At 44.5% G+C, this 17,699-nt stretch overlaps 1 pseudogene; it reads left to right on the forward strand.

Moving 5' to 3' along the window:
• The first annotated feature begins 422 nt into the window (after positions 1 to 422).
• Positions 423 to 3,484, forward strand: LOC469820 (PRAME family member 1-like; annotated as a pseudogene).
• The last annotated feature ends 14,215 nt before the right edge of the window (positions 3,485 to 17,699 follow it).

Raw genomic sequence — 17,699 nt, forward strand, 5'->3', positions numbered from 1 at the left:
TGTGAACTGAGAATGGAGGCTGTCTGGCCCCACGGGACACTCTCATTCTCACTGCTTTAGGGTGGTAAGTGACAAGAAATTTTTCCTCAAAGAGGTAGAGCTTGGATTTCAGGATCCTCAGTGGCACTGTCCAGTGGTTCTGGGATTCAGTGGAGCGAAGGATGAAAATTAATGGGTCAATGGTCTCTTTGACCCCTCCCTCCTTGGTGTTTGGAAGATACTCTTCCTGGTACCAGCAGAAGCAGAAGTATAGATTTGAGGCCACCAAGCACAGTGGAATTGGGGTAAAGTAGTAATTTTTCTACCTCTACCAGAGCAATGATATTGGTCCTAGGAGAAGATGAGGTGATTGTGTTTGCCCTGAGAGTGATACATTTTCCCTGGATTTGTCTTCTAGAGATTTTTCTTGCAGATCCATCAGTATGAGGATCCAGGCCCCACCGAGACTCCTGCAGCTGGCAGGGCAGAGCCTGCTGAGAGACCAGGCCTTGTCCATCTCTGCCATGGAGGAGCTGCCCAGGGTGCTCTATCTCCCACTCTTCATGGAGGCCTTCAGCAGGAGACACTTCCAGACTCTGACGGTGATGGTGCAGGCCTGACCTTTCACCTGCCTCCCTCTGGGATCGCTGATGAAGATGCTTCATCTGGAGCCGTTGAAAGCATTGCTGGAAGGGCTTCATAGGCTGCTTATACAGAAGGATCGCCCCAGGTGAGGTGACCCAGGAGGGCTGGTAGATAGGGCTTAGGTGTCCAGGGAAAGAACAGCAGGGTCAGGCAGAGAAGTAACCCAAGTGTGGCCCAGAGTCTTCTGATGGTGTTGGCGAGGAAGCTCAGGGAGGCTTTGGCCATTGTCCAGATCCTCAGAGAAAGGACTGCTCACCATACAGGGTCCACTGTGGGAACAGAAACCGACCTTTACTCAGTGGAAGGTAAAGGGAATAGAAAAGTGGGGACCAGTCAGAATCCAAAGGGAAAAGGGACCAAGAAAAGACAGAGAGAACAGGGAGCACTGAGGACAGGAGCAGCTGATTTATGGGATGAGAATGAAAGCAAAGGTCAGGGATGGGTCCTTCTAAATTCTGAGCCTCTCCTTTACTTTACCCACAGGAGGTGGAAACTTCAAGTGCTGGATTTGCTGGATGTTGATGAGAATTTCTGGGCCAGATGGCCTGGAGCCTGGGCCCTGTCCTGCTTCCCAGAGGCCATGAGTAAGAGGCAGACAGCAGAGGACTGTCCAAGGACGGGAGAGCACCAGCCCTTAAAGGTGTTCATAGACATCTGCCTCAAGGAAATACCCCAGGATGAATGCCTGAGACACCTCTTCCAGTGGGTTTACCAAAGGAGAGGTTTAGTACATCTGTGCTGTAGTAAGCTGGTCAATCATCTAACGCCAATTAAATATCTCAGAAAGTCATTGAAAATAATGTGCACATGTACCCTAAAACTTAAAGTATGATAATAAAAAAAGGAAAATAATATACCTGAATAGTATTGAGGAGCTGGAAATTCACAACACGTGCTGGCCACATCTGATAAGAAAGCTTCGTTGTTACCTGAAGGAGATGAAGACTCTTGGCAAACTCGTTTTCTCCAGGTGCCACCATTACACGTCAGATAATGAACTCGAAGGACGGTTAGTCGCCAAATTCAGCTCTGTGTTCCTCAGGCTGGAACACCTCCAGTTGCTTAAAATAAAATTGATCGCCTTCTTCAGTGGGCACCTGGAACAGTTGATCAGGTGAGAAAGGATTGTGCACTTTGTATGCAGACCACAGCACAGACTTGTTCTGTTACAGCAAACACTAGAAGGCATGTACTGTGTGCCAGCCAGTGGCAACGTCACAGTGAAGGGGACACCAGAATGTCAACACATTGTCCCATTCAGTGTTCCATGTCCTGGAGTGGCTATCACAGGATCACTGCAATAAGGGCAGAGGGGTCACCTGGGGTAGAAGCTAGAGAGGGACATCATGTACAAGCTAGTTAGTGGGGGTTTCAGCTCTATTGGGGGTGCACGTGTGAATTTCCTGTTACAAAGTGTGTTTCAAGTTGATATGATGTCAAAGAGATAATAGAGGAGGGTATGAAAGGAGGGAAAGCGCATCAAACCTGTCCATTTCACAATAGAAGGTCTGTCCTCACCAGCTTAGTGATCACGAATGATCCTGTCTCTAATTCCCTGTCTGTAAAAGGTTGTTTTGAACTCCAGGAAAGGTAATTGACATGGGAAATGCGTGCTTCGGGGACGGAGGTGAGGGAGTAGGCATGAGAGTGGTAAAAAGTGACAGCTGGTTTGCAGATGCAGGCATGTCAGGGAGCCCCTGCCGACATGTAGCCCTAGCTGATGTCCCTAGACCTTGCTCAGTTGAGTTCTTTGTGCACATCTCCCACTGGGTACCTGTGGCCCAGAGATGAAGTTTTCTGCTAAAAGATGAAAAAAAAAGGCTTTAGAGATTTTATGGCCTTGAACCAATCACACAAGCAATGGTGAAAGGGCTGAGGCTAAAATGGGACAGCCCCTGAACGATCAGGGTCCTCATCATGCAGCAACTTGCATGAGGACCATCATCAGATGGTGGCAACAAACTTGTGTTTGCTTGAAGCAGGTATTTTCCTTGAGGTTATTCCCCACTACCTTCATCTAACTGGTACCATTGCCCAGAACTAACTTCTTGATCTCCACAGGTGCCTCCAGAACCCCTTGGAGAACTTGGAATTAACTTATGGCAACCTATTGGAAGAGGATGTGAAGTGTCTCTCCCAGTTCCCAAGCCTCGGTTACCTAAAGCATCTGAATCTCAGCTACGTGCTGCTGTTCCGCATCAGTCTTGAACCCCTAGGAGCTCTGCTAGAGAAAATTGCTGCCTCTCTCGAGACCCTCGTGTTGGAGGGCTGTCAGATCCACTACTCCCAACTCAGTGCCGTCCTGCCTGGCCTGAGCCACTGCTCCCAGCTCACCACCTTCTACTTTGGCAGAAATTGCATGTCTATTGACGCCCTGAAGGACCTGTTGCGCCACACCCGTGGGCTGAGCAAGTTAAGCCTGGAGACATATCCTGCCCCTGAGGAGAGTTTGAATTCCTTGGTTCGTGTCATTTGGGAGATCTTCACCCCACTTCGGGCTGAGCTGATGTGTACACTGAGGGAAGTCAGGCAGCCCAAGAGGATCTTCATTGGCCCCACCCCCTGCCCTTCCTGTGGCTCATCACCGTCTGAGGAACTGGAGCTCCATCTTTGCTGCTAGGGAAGGCGTGCCCAGTGGGGTAGAGAAATCCAAAGTTCTCTTCCAGGCACTTGGACACTAAAATCTACTATGTAGGTGCAAACTATTTTTCTCTTTTCTTATTTATTTCATTTTTAAATAATTCCAAAATTTTTATTAAAGACAATTTGAGACAGGGTTTCTCTGTGTTGCTCTGGGATCCTCCTGCCTCCGCTGGGCTTATGGGATCCTCCTGCCTCAGCTTCCTAAAGTGCTGGGATTACTGGCGTGAGTGACTGTGTCCAGGCCACACGCAACTTAAAGGAGGCACAGGGAAGTGCTCAGTGTGAGGGAAAAAAACATAACAGCAGGGGGCAAGGCTGGAGGAAAATGTTGAGGTGACATGAATGAGAACTTCAGGGACCCGTGTCCTACAGAGTCGGAAAGAGAAGCTAAAGTTCTACAGTGATGAGAATGTTATCCCTGCAAGGATGGTTACCAAGGAATATCAGAAATAAAGAGCCCCTGAATGAAAACTTTTAACCTGTTGTAGCAATTTATCCACCAGAAATATCTAGTTATTGAGTTACTGATGGAAAAATAATGAAATACTACTTTGTCTGTGATTGAGTTTCAGCTGTAGAACATCAAAGCAACCAAATAAAATTTGATCATTTTAAGTATTTCCCACCCATTCTTGTTCTTTGTTTTGTTTTGGAGACAAAATCTCAGTTCGTCATTTAGGCTGGAGTGCAGTGGTGCAATCTGGGCTCATTGCAATCCTTTCCTTCAGGGCTCAAGTGATTCTTGTGCCTCAACCACTCAAATAGCTGGGACTGCAGGCACGTTCCACCAAGACTGGCTGATTTTTGTATTTTTAATAGAGATGGGGTTTTTCCATGTTGATCAGCCTGGTCTCAAGATCCTGGCTTCGAGTGATCCACTGACCTTGGCCTCCCAAAGCGCTGGGAAAACAGGCATACAGATGATCTCCACCCATTCTTTACTTCTCTTCAGTCATCAGTTTTTTTCTTACTTTTTTGCCCAAGGGGAGCAGCTTGGTCAGGCACGAAGGGATGGGCAGAGAGGGGCCCCAAGGAGAAGATAGGAATGGGGTGGTGCCACGCTCGCACAAGATGTGCGGATGCCAGGCCCAGAAGGCATAGCTGGGGCCATCCATCAGGGGGCCAGGGTGAGAAGCAGAAATGGCACCTGCTTCAAGGACCTGGCCAGCTATCTGGCCACTGTGCCCATCCTGCTAACAGTGTCAAGCTCCCAGGTCTTGAAGGGAGGTTCTATGCGGAACCACCCCATGCTGTGTTTCCGAGATCCGCCCCCCATAGGGGTGACCAGCCCGATTGCTGGGCCTGGGAACCATGAACCACTCCTGGAGGCACCCCCGTTGACTGGGTCATGAGGCAGGCCTGTGCTCCATTTCCCTGAGGCAGCCAGCTGTGCCACCCACACCCTCTCATGGCAAAATGGAACCTTGTCCCAGGTCTGGAGTCTCCACCACAGCCTCTACTTCACTGCTCACTGCCTGCTGTTAGCCTGCAAGCTCCTGGATGATAGTGCAGTTGGGGCTGGTTAAACCACACCCAGGAGCATTGGGTTTGTTTGTGCGGGGTTGGCCAGAGCTGCTGTGTACCTGCTTCTCACCTGTCACTTCTGCAGGGAAACACAGAGAAAGGGCACAGCCAAGGCTGCGTACACTTCAGAGCTGATGGGAGCCTGGGACAAGAGGGAGTCCTGGTCCTCCTGAGTTGGCAGGGCAGTAGCTCCAAAGACGCAACTGAAGCTGTCCAGGTCACAGTTACCAAATGAGGTCCCCCAGTACTCTCGAGGGTCCAGGAGATCCCCCCTTCTCCTGCAGCTTGGGGGTGTCTGCTCTCACTGCCTCATCTCTCATGGCACCTGCTCTAATTTTGGAGTGTGGTTGTGGTCAAGCCCAGATGCTGTCACAGCCCAGGTGGGTCTGTGCACACTCGGGTCAGTGCTGATGCACCATCCCACTGCTGTCTTGAACCCTCTGGACTTTGGGCCTTGATGAGTGTAGGAGGGAGGCTGAGGGGTGTTGCGGACTGATCAGCACTGGTCTTTGGATGCTCCTTGGTACAAGTGACCTGGACTCCATGGTTGGTGGTGGGAGGCAGACAGAATCCTGGACAGGAAGGTGAGGGTCACTGGTGAAGCTCCACCTTCTGATCAAGGAGGGCCTGAAGCCCGTGGGCTGGGCCACCAGTCCTATGGACCAGAGTGGGAACATGTGTTGCCTTTTCTGTGCCTGCTCATGGCCACCTATGACCCAATGAGTGCATACTTTCTCCTGTCTGATGTCAAAAAAAACCCAGACTCAGGGAGAACATTAGGAAGACCAGTGGCAGAGAGGAACTACCCACTGTTGGGATGATTTTCCTGTAGAGACAAGCAACCCACTCCGGGTCCTTTTCTCTGCTGAGAGCTGTAGAGATGATGAGATGACTTTCCTGCAGAGAGCAGCAACCCACTCCAGGGCCTTCTCTCTACTGAGAGCTGTGGTGATGATGGAATAACCTGCCAGGAGGGAGGGGTCACCCAGCCCAGGGCCTCCTCTCTGCTCAGAGCTAAACACTCATCAGGACGCCCTGGCTGCAGAAAGAAGTTACCCACTGTAGGTCTCTGAGCTGTTCTATTGCTCAGTAAAGCTCCTCTTTATCTCACTCACCCTCCACTTGTCTGCATAATTCATTCTTCCTGGTCACCGAACAAGAACTTGGGACCCGCCTAATGTTGGGGTAAAAGAGCAATAACACAAATAAAGCTGAAACATGCCCCTTGCTCACCAAATTGTAGGTGAAGAGAAAAAGAGAAGAGCGACTACTCTTCCAGGAGCCCAGATGTGGGAGCTTCCTGAGCCAGGGCTGTGACTCCCTTTTGGGGGTTCTGCAGTTCCTGGCATTTCCAAGCTTTCAGTGTTGGTGTCACTGTGTATTCCAGTGACAACCATGGAAGCTGTTTGTGCTGCGCCTGATTCATTTGCAGCCTTGCAGAAATCTGGCACCCATGCTGGCACCTGGAGCTGCCCATCCCACTGCTGCAGCAGCAGCAGCCGGTGACCGTCCAAAGTGGCCAGACCCCCTGCTCCCTCACACACCCCTCACCACTCCAGCCCTGACCCGCCCTTAATAGGCATGTGCTCCAGGCCTGAAACATGAGCCAAGCATAGTCTACCAGGCTGCATGGGCAGAACGAACCCAGTGAACCCCATCAAAACTCTGGCAAAGGTGCCCCCAGCCACAGAGGTTTCTGGCCAGAAGAGTCACATTCCAAGGATTCCAGAAGAGAAAATTACTTAAACACAAAGAAAGACAATAAGAAAAGGATGGAAGAGAGAAGCCTCTAAACAACCAAAAAACAAGAAATGAAATGGGAGCACTAAGCCTTTATCAATAAAAACAATGAATATAATTTATCTCACTTCTGCAAGTGAAAGGCATAGGGTCTTTGAATGAGTAAAAAAATACGACCCTACTATAGGCTGTTTTCCAGAAACTCAATTCACCTATAAGCATACATGTAGATGGAAAGTGAAGGGGTAGAATAAGATATTCCATGCAACTGGAAACCAAAAACAGCAAGAGTAGCTGTACTTATATCAGGTAAAATAGATGCCAAATCTCACAATGCACTCAGGTAAAACAGAATACAAATCTGAGCTTGTAAAATAATAGACTACGCTTACACAAACTATGCCTAGAAAGAACATACATCAAAATAATAGAAGCCAAAAATGACAAATCCACATGCAACATCATATTGAATGAAGAAACGTTGAAAGTATTCCTGCTAGGAACTATAAGCAGACAAAAATGCTCACTTTATCCACTTGTAATCAACATAGGACTGAAAATTTTTGTCAGAGCAATCTGGTAAGCAAAAGGAATAAAGTATAATTAAATTGGAAAGAAGGAAGTGAAACTACCTGTGTTTGCCAATGATGTGATCATATGTGCTTAGAAAACTGGAAAGATTCCACCAAGACTCGTAGATGCGATAAGTGAATTCACTTAAATCTCAGGTACAAAATGAATATGTACAAATCAGTACCACTGTTTGATACCAACAACAAGCAAGCTGAGAATCAATTCAAGAACTCCATCCCTTCACAATAGTTGCAAAACAACAACAAAAACAGTGACAATAACAAAAACAACCTAGGAATACACTTAACCATTAGGTAAAGGATCTCTATCAGATGAACTACAAGTCACTGCTGAAAAAAATCATAGACAACAAAAAAGTAGAAAAACATCCCATGCTCATGGATTGACAGACACAATATTGTGAAAATGACCACACTGCCCAAAGCAATCTAAAAACTGCAAACATCAAACATCAATCTAAAAACGTCAGTCTAAAAATTTCATACACCAAAATACAAACACCATTTTCACAAGATTAAAAAAAGAATCCTAAGATTCATATGGAGATGAAAAAGAGGCTGAAGAGCCAAAGCAATCCTAAGCAAAATGAACAAATATGGAGGCATCACATTACCTGACTTCAATTTATACAGTAAGGCAATAGTAAGCAAAACTGCGTGGTGCCAGTATGAAGGTGGAGACATAGACCAATGGAATGGAATAGAGAACCCCGGAATAAAGCCACATACTTACAACCCAGCGGTAGGACTGCTGCTTCTCAGTTTGTGCTGAGTGATGCCCCTTGGGGATATGGGGCCAAAGTTACTGGATTTTTCCCCCAAGAAAACCAGAGAGTGAATTGGGATATCCTGTGTGATTTTTAGACTGACTATTGCCATAGTTCTTAGGTCGTCTCCAGGTGCCCAGGGACTCAATCACCAACCAGTGTCCACATTCTTGTCACCGCTGCAAGAAAGAGTTTAGGAAGTAGGCAGAATGAAGCAAAAGGCAAGAAGTGTCTATTGCAAAGCAAAGGAACACACTCAAGAGAGGGCTTATTCAGGAGAGCGAGTCAGGTACAAGAGAGTTTGGGTTTCTAATTTTATAGGATTTCTAAGGAGAGGTTGAAATAATCATTAGGATTTTAAGAAAAAATGGTGAAGTTTCCTTAGAACTGAGGTGTCACTTATTTATTTATTTATTTATTTATTTATTTATTTATTTATTTATGTTTTGAGATGGAGTTTCGCTCTTGTTGCCCAGGCTGGAGTGCAATGGCGCGATCTTGGCTGACTGCAACCTCCGCCTCCCGGGTTCAAGCAATACTCCTGCCTCAGCCTCTGGAGTAGCTGGGGTTACAGACATGCACCACCACACTCGGCTAATTTTGTATTTTTAGTAGAGACGAGATTTCTCCATGTTGGTCAGCGTGGTCTCAAACTCCCGACACCAGGTGATCCGCCTGCCTCAGGTTCCCAAAATGTTGGGATTACAGGCATGAGCCACTGCACCTGGCTAGGTGTTAACTATTTTTATACTAAATATGGGCATTCTCAGAACCGTCCTGGCGCTGGTGTGTGACTTACTGTCATAATAGGTGTATAATTAGGCCTGGGGTAGGGCAAGGGTCAAACCCAGTGCCATGTCTGACCAATTCAGTGTCAGCCAGCATAGCCCCTTCCTGCTTGTTCGGATCTTATTGGTCAAGGCTTATCCTTATTCTTGCAGCTAATTTTACAAGCTCTTTTCTTGCTGCTATATGAAATCACTGCTTGATATTTTCATGCTTCTCCTGTGACCAGCCAGCTTTCCTATTTTATGGGTATTTCCTTTCTTCTCCCTTCCCTTCCCTTCCCTTCGCTTCACCTCCTCTCCTCTCCCCTCCCCTCCACTGTCTTGTCTTTTCTTTTCTCTTTCTTTCTTTCTTTCTTTCTTTCTTTCTTTCTTTCTTTCTTTCTTTCTTTCTTTCTTTCTTTCTTTCTTTCTTTCTTCTTTCCACTTTAAGTTCTGTGGTACATGTGCAGAATGTGCAGTTTTGTTACATACGTATACACATGCCATGGTGGTTTGCTGCACCCATCAACCCGTCATCTACATTAGGTATTTCTCCTAATGCTACCCCTCTCCTAGCCCTCCACACCCCGAGAGGCCCTGATGTGTAATGTTCCCCTATCTGTGACCATGAGTTCTCATTGTTCAACTCCCACTTATGTGGTGTTTTGGTTTACTGTTCCTGTGTTAGTTTGCTGAGAATGATGGTTACTAGCTTCATCCATGTCCCTGCAAAGGAAATGAACTTATTTTTTATGACTGCATAGTATTCCATGATGTATATGTGCCACATTTGCTTTATCCAGTCTATCATTGATGGGCATTTGGGTTGGTTCCAAGTCTTTGCTGTTGTGAATAGTGCTGCAATAAACATACTTGTGCATGTGTCTTTATAGTAGAAGGATTTATAATCCTTTGGATATATATCCAGTAAAGGGATTGCTGGATCAAATGGTATTTCTGGTTCTAGATCCTTGAGGAATTGCCACACTGTCTTCCACAATGGTTGAACTAATTTACACTCCCACCAACAGTGTCAAAGCATTCCTATTTCTCCACATCCTTTCCAGCATCTGTTGTTTCCTGACTTTTTAATGATCACCATTCTAACTGGCCTGAGATGGTATCCCACTGTGGTTTTGATTTGCATTAGAGAAATGCAAATCAAATGACCAGTGGTGATGAACATTTTTTCATATGTTTGTTGGCTGGATAAATGGTTTTCTTGGAGAGTTGTCTGTTAGTATCCTTCACCCACTTTTTGACAGGGTTGTTTGTTTTTTTCTTGTAAATTTGCTTAAGTTCCTTGTAGATTCTGGATATTAGCCATTTGTCTGATGGATAGATTGCAAAAAATTTTCCCATTCTATAGGTTGCCTGTTGACTCTGATGATAGTTTCTTTTGCTGTGCAAAAGCTCTTTATTGTAATTAGATCCCATTTGTCAATTTTGGCTTTTGTTGCCATTGGTTTTAGTGTTTTAGCCATGAAGTCTTTGCCCATGCCTATGTCCTGAATGGTATCACCTAGGTTTTCTTCTAGGGTTTTTATGGCTTTAGGTCTTACATTTAAATCTTTAATCCATCTTGAGTTAATTTTCGTATAAGGTGAAAGGAAGGGGTTCAGTTTCAGTTTTCTGCATATGGCTAGCCAGTTTTCCCAACACCGTTTATTAAATAGGGAATCCTTTCCCCATTGGCTGTTTTTGTCAGGTTTGTCAAGGATCAGATGGTTGTAGATGTGTGGCATTATTTCTGAGTCCTCTGTTCTGTTCCATTGGTCTACATATCTGTTTTGATAACTGTACCATGTTGTTTTGGTTACTGTAGCCTTGTCGTATAGTTTGAAGTCAGGTAGCGTGATGCCTCCAGCTTTGTTCTTTTTGCTTAGGATTGTGTTGTGTATACAGGTTCTTTTTTGCTTCCATATGAAGTTTTAAGTAGTTTTTTCTAATTCTGTGAAGAAACTCCATTAGAGCTTGATGGGGATAGCATTGAATCTATAAATTACTTTGGGCAGTATGGCCATTTTCATGATATTGAGTCTTCAGACCCATGAGCATGGAATGCTTTTCCATGTGTTAGTGTCCTCTCTTATTTCCTTAAGCAGTGGTTTGTAGTTCTCCTTGAAGAGGTCCTTCACATCCCTTTTAAGTTGTATTCCTATGTATTTTATTTTCTTTTAGCAATTGTGAATGGGAGTTCACTCATGCTTGGCTCCCCGTTTGTCTATTGTTGATGTATAGGAATGATTTTGATTTTTGCACATTGATTTTGTATCCTGAGACTTTGTTGAAGTTGCTTATCAGCTTTAGGAGATTTTGGGCTGAGACGATGGGGTTTTCTAAATATACAATCATGTCATCTGCAAACAGAGACAATTTGACTTCCTCTCTTCCTATTTGAATACTTTTTATTTCTTTCTCTTGCCTGATTGCCCTGGCCAGAACTTCCAATACTATGTTGAATAGGAGTGGTGAGAGAGGGCATCCATGCATTGTGCTGGTTTTCAAAGGGAATGCTTCTAGCTTTTGCCCATTCTGTATGATATTGGCTGTGGTTTGGTCATAAATGGCTCTTATTATTTTTACATATGTTCCATCAATACCTAGTTTATCTAGAGTTGTTAGCCTGAAAGGGTGTTGAATTTTATCGAAGGCCTTTTCTGCACATATTGAAATAATCATGTGGTTTTTGTCATTGGTTCTGTTTATGTGATGGATTACGTTTATTGATTTGCGTAAGTGGAACCAGCCTTGCGTATCAGGGATGAAGCCGACTTGATATTGGTGGATAAGCTTTTTGATGTGCTGCTGGATTCGGTTTGCCAGTATTTTATTGAGGATTTTTGCATCGATGTTCATCAGGGATATTGGTCTAAAATTCTGTTTTTTTGTTGTGTCTCTGTGAGGCTTTGGTGTCAGGATGATGCTGGCCTCATAAAATGAGTTAGGGAGGTTTCCCTCTTTTTCTATTAAGTGGAATAGTTTCAGAAGGAATGGTACCAGCTCCCCCTTGTACCTCTGGTAGAATTCGACTGTGAATCCATCTGGTCCTGGACTTTTTTTGGTTGGTAAGCTATTAATTATTTCCTCAATTTCAGAGCCTGTTATTGGTCTATTCAGAGATTCACCTTCTTCCTGGTTTATTCTCGGGAGGGTGTATGTGTTGAGGAATTTATCCATTTCTTCTAGATTTTCTAGTTTATTTGCATAGAGGTGTTTATAGTATTCTCTGATGGTAGTTTGTATTTCTGTGGGATCCGTAGTGATATGCCCTTTATCATTTTTTATTGCGTCTATTTGATTCTTCTATCTTTTCTTCTTTATTAGTCTTGCTAGCAGTCTATCAATTCTGTTGATCTTTTCAAAAAACCAGCTCCTGGATTCATTGATTTTTTGAAGGGGTTTTTGTGTCTCTATTTCCTTCGGGTCTGCTCTGATCTTAGCTATTTCTTGCTTTCTGCTAGCTTTTGAATATGTTTGCTCTTGCTTCTCTAGTTCTTTTAATTGTGATGTTAGGGTGTCAATTTTAGATCTTTCCTGCTTTCTCTTGTGGGCATTTAGTGCTATAAATTTCCCTCTACACACTGCTTTGAATGTGTCCCAGAGATTCTGGTATGTCATGTCTTTTTTCTCATTGGTTTCAAAGAGTGTCTTTATTTCTGTCTTCATTTCGTTATGTACCCAGTAGTCATTCAGGAGCAGGTTGTTCAATTTCCATGTAGTTGAGCGGTTTTGAGTGAGTTTCTTTTATTATTATTATTATGCTTTAAGTTTTAGGGTACATGTGAACGACGTGCAGGTTTGTTACATATGTATACGTGTGCCATGTTGGTGTGCTGCACACATTACCTTGTCATTTAGCCTTAGGTATACCTCCTAATGGTATCCTATGCAGCCATAAAAAATGATGAGTTCATGTCCTTTGTAGGGACATGGATGAAGCTGGAAACCATCATTCTCAGCAAACTATCACAAGCACAAAAAAACAAACACTGCATGTTCTCACTCATAGCTGGGAATTGAACAATGAGAACACATGGACACAGGAAAGGGAACATCACACACTGAGTGAGTTTCTTAATCCTGAGTTCTAGTTTGATTGCACTGTGGTCTGAGAGACAGTTTGTTTTAATTTCTGTTCTCTTACATTTACTGAGATGTGCTTTACTTCCAACTATGTGGTCAATTTTTGGAATAAGTGCAGTGTGGTGCTGAGAAGAATGTATATTCCATTGATTTTGGATGGTGAGTTCTGTAGATGTCTATTAGGTCCGCTTGGCGCAGAGCTGAGTTCAATTCCTGTATATCCTTGTTAACTTTCTGTCTCATTGATGTGTCTAATGTTGACAGTGGGGTGTTGAAGTCTCCCATTATTATTGTGTGGGCGTCTAAGTCTCTTTGTAGGTCTCTAAGGACTTGCTTTATGAATCTGGGTGCTCCTGTATTGGGTGCATCTATATTTAGGATAGTTAGCTCTTCTTGTCGAATTGATCCCTTTACCATGATGTAATGGCCTTCTTTGTCTCTTTTGATCTTGGTTGGTTTAAAGTCTGTTTTATCCGAGACTAGGATGGCAACTCCTGCCTTTTTGTGTTTTCCATTTGCTTGGAAGATCTTCCTCCATCCCTTTATTTTGAGCCTATGTGTGTCTCTGCATGTGAGGTGGGTTTCCTGAATACAGCACACTGATGGGTCTTGACTCTTTATCCAATTTGCCAGTCTGTGTCTTTTAATTGGAGCATTTAGCCCATTTACATTTAAGGTTAATATTGTTATGTGTGAATTTGATCCTGTCATTATGATGTTAGCTGGTTATTTTGCTTTTTAGTTGATGCAGTTTCTTCCTAGTATCGATGGTCTTTCCAATTTGGCATGTTTTTGAAGTGGCTGGTACCAGTTGTTCCTTTCCGTGTTTAGTGCTTCCTTCAGGAGCTCTTATAGGGCAGGCCTGGTGGTGACAAAATCTCTCAGCATTTGCTTGTCTGTAAAGGAATTTATTTCTCCTTCACTTATGAAGCTTAGTTTGGTTGCATATGAAATTCTGGGTCGAAAATTCTTTTCTTAAGAATGTTGAATATAGGCCCCCACTCTCTTCTAGCTTGTAGATTTTCTGCCGAGAGATCCGCTGTTAGTCTGATGGGCTTCCCTTTGTGGGTAACCCGACCTTTCTCTCTGGTTGCCCTTAACATTTTTTCCTTCATTTCAACTTTGGTGAATCTGACAATTATGTGTCTTGGAGTTGCTCTTCTCAACGAGTATCTTTGTGGCATTCTGTGTATTTCCTGAATTTGAATGTTGGCCTGCCTTGCTAGATTGGGAAAGTTCTGCTGGATAATATCCTGAAGAGTGTTTTCCAGCTTGGTTCCATTCTCCCCATCACTTTCAGGTACAGCAGTCAGACATAGATTTGGTCTTTTCACATAGTCCCATATTTCTTGGAGGCTTTGTTCATTTCCTCTTATTTTTTTATCTCTGAACTTCTCTTCTCGCTTCATTTCATTCATTTGATCTTCCCTCACTGATACCCTTTCTTCCAGTTGATTGAATCAGCTGCTGAGGCTTGTACATTTGTCACGTAGTTCTCGTGCCATGGTTTTCAGCTCCCTCACGTCCTTCAAGGACTTCTCTGCATTGGTTATTTTAGTTAGCCATTCTTCTAATTTTTTTTTCAATGTTTTTGACTTCTTTGCCATGGGTTCGAACTTCCTCTTTTAGCTCAGAGTAGTTTGGTCATCTGAAGCCTTCATCTCTCAACTCATCAAAATCCTTCTCCCTCTAGCTTTGTTCCATTGCTGGTGAGGAGCTGCGTTCCTTTGGAGGAGGAGAGGAACTCTGATTTTTAGAGTTTCCCGTTTTTCTGCTCTGTTTTTTCCCCATCTTTGTGGTTTTATCTACCTTTGGTCTTTGATGATGCTGATGTACAGACTGGGTTTTGGTGTGGATGTCCTTTCTGTTTGTTAGTTTTCCTTCTAAAAGTCAGGACCCTCAGCTGCGGGTCTGTTGGAGTTTGCTGGAGGTCCACTCCAGAACCTGTTTGCCTGGGTATCAGCAGCAGAGGCTGCAGAACAGTGGATATTGGTGAACAGCAAATGTTGCTGCCTGATCGTTCCTGTGGAAGTTTTGTCTCAGAGGAGTACCTGGCCATGTGAGGTGTCAGTCTGCCCCTGCTGGTGGGTGCCTCCCAGTTAGGCTACTTAGGGGTCACAGACCCACTTGAGGAGGCAGTCTGTCCATTCTCAGATCTCCAGCTGCGTGCTGGGAGAACCACTATTCTCTTCAAAGCTGTCAGACAGGGACATTTAAGTCTACAGAGGATTCTGCTGCCTTTTGTTTGGCAATGCCCTGCCCCCAGAAATGGAGTCTGCGGAGGCAGGCAGGCCTCCTTGAGCTGCAGTGGGCTCCACCCAGTTCCAGCTTCCTGGCTGCTTTGTTTACCTACTCAAGCCTCGGCAATGACAGGCGCCCCTCCCTCAGGCTTGCTGCCACCTTGCAGTTTGATCTCAGACTGCTGTGCTAGCAATGAGTGAGGCTCCATGGGCATAGGACCTTTTGAGCCAGGCACGGGATATAATCTCCTGGTGTGCCATTTGCTAAGACTGTTGGAAAAGCGCAGTATTAGGGTGGGAGTGACCGGATTTTACAGGTGCCATCTGTCACCCCTTTCTTTGACTAGGAAAGGGAATTCCCTGACTCCTTGCACTTCCCAGGAGAGGCAATGCCTCACGCTGCTTTGGCTCATGCTCGGTGCACTGCACCCACTGTCCTGCACCCACTTTCTGACACTCCCCAGTGAGAAGAACCTGGTACCTCAGTTGGAAATGCAGAAATCACCCGTCTTCTGCACCGCTCATGCTGGGAGCTGTAGACTGGAGCTGTTCCTATTCGGCCATCTTGGCTCAACCCCCTAGTTAATTTTTTATCTTTAATAGAGACAGGGTTTCATCATGTTGGCCAGAGTCGTCTTGAACTCCTGACTGAAGTGATCCACCCACCTCAGTCTCTGAAAGTGCTGGGATTACAGATGTGAGCCACTGTGCCTGGTCAATTGCTGGACGTTCATGATACACCTGGAGTATCCACAGTATCACAAGGGTCATTTTTTTCCATAATCCAATTTATTTATATTATTGGTAGTGAGCTAATGTTGATGTCGCCAAGGTAGCAATTTAGTGACTATACCAATGATAAACGTTTCCATACATCATGTGGTCAACAGCATTTGCTACCAAGTGCCACGTTCCATGCTCAGCAGTGGGAACAGAGGATGATGGAGACAAAGTTCCTGACCTTTAGCAGCAATATTGCACAAGTGAGATTTACAAGAAAGAAGAAATTATTGTAAAACATACCATACCCCTACAATTCCATAATCATGCTCCTGGATATTTAATGAAGTGAGTAAACCCACACCCGGATGTTTACAGCAACTTATTCATAATCGCCAAAACTTGGAAGCTAGCAAGTTGCCCTTCGGTCAGTGACTGGTTAAGCAAACTGATCCATCCAGTCAGTGAACTATTATAAAGCTGTAAAAAGACATGAAAAATTCCTAAATGCACGTTATTGTACAAGTGAAAGAAGGCAATCTGAAAAGACTCATTTTATTAGACATTCCAGAAAAAGCTTTTGCGTTTTTCTAAGGAGACAGTAGAAAGCCCAGTGGATGCAAGGGGTTGGGAGTACAATGGGATGAATGGGAAGAGGACAGAGGACTTTTAGGGAAAGAAAACTACTCTCCATGATGCTCTAATGGTGGATACATGTCATTATCCCTCTGTTAAAATCCATAGAATGTACAAAACCAGCAATGATCCTTCATGCGAACTATGGACATTGGGTGATAACGGTGTTTCCCTGTGGCTCATTGGTTGTGATGAATGCTCTGTGCTGGTGTGGGTGCTGATCCTGTGGGGGTGCTGTGTATTGAAGGGGGAAGAAGGTAGATGAGAACTCTGCAGTTTCTGCTTAGTTTTTCTGTGAATCTAAAACTGCTGTAAAGAAAAAAATAGGCTGGGTGTGGTGGCTGATGTCTATAGTCGTAGCATTTTGGGAAGCCGAGGAGGGTGGATCACCTGACGTCAGGGGTTCGAGACCGGCCTGGCTAAAATGACAAAACCCTGTCTCTACTAAAAAATAATAATAATAATAATACAAAAATTAATCAGGTGTGGTGGTGCATGCCTGTAATCCCAGCTACTCTGGAGGCTGAGACAGGAGAACTGCTTGAACTCTCGAGGCAGAGGTTGCAGTGAGCTGAGATCGTACCACTGCACTCCAGCCTGGGTGAAAGAGTAAGACTCCATCTCCAAAATAAATAAATAAATAAACTCAAGGCTGGGTGCGGTGGCTCATGCCTATAAGGGCTCACTCCCAGCAATTTAGGAGGCCGAGGCAGGTGGATCGCTTGAGCCCAGAATTTCAAGACCAGTCTGGGCAACATGGTGAAACCTGGTCTTCACTAAGAATACAAAAATAAGCCAGGCATGATGGTGCATGCCTGTTGTTCCAGCTACTAGGGGGACTGAGGCAGGGAGATCACCTGAGCCTAGGAGGTCAAGGCTGCAGTAAGCCGTGATCATGCCACTGCACTCCAATCTGGACGACAGAGTGAGACTTTGTCTCCAAATAAAATAAAATAAAATAAACTCAATATTTTTAAAAACTGTAATATTTCCTTTCAAAGCTAAAATTGTATTATTCTAAATATATTTTAAAGCAGAAATGATTATTGTTCAGTGTCTTTAAAATTAGTTTTTAAAATCTCATTTGTTTTGACATTTCAAACCAAGTTAACTATTCTTTTTCTCACCCTCCTTGAGATGGAGTCTTCCTCTTTCACCCAGGCTGGAGTGCAGTGCTGCATTCTTGGCTCACTGCAACCTTTGCCTCGCAGGTTTAAGCGATTCTCTTGCCTCAGCCTCCTGACTATCTGGGATTACAGGCACCTGTCACCACGCCAGGCTAATTTTTTGTATTTTTAGTAGAGACGGGGTTTCATCATGTTGGCCAGGCTGGTCTGGAACTCCTGACCTCGTGATCTG

The sequence above is a fragment of the Pan troglodytes genome, chromosome 1, assembly GCF_028858775.2.
Source record: "Pan troglodytes isolate AG18354 chromosome 1, NHGRI_mPanTro3-v2.0_pri, whole genome shotgun sequence".
Lineage (NCBI taxonomy): Eukaryota > Metazoa > Chordata > Mammalia > Primates > Hominidae > Pan > Pan troglodytes.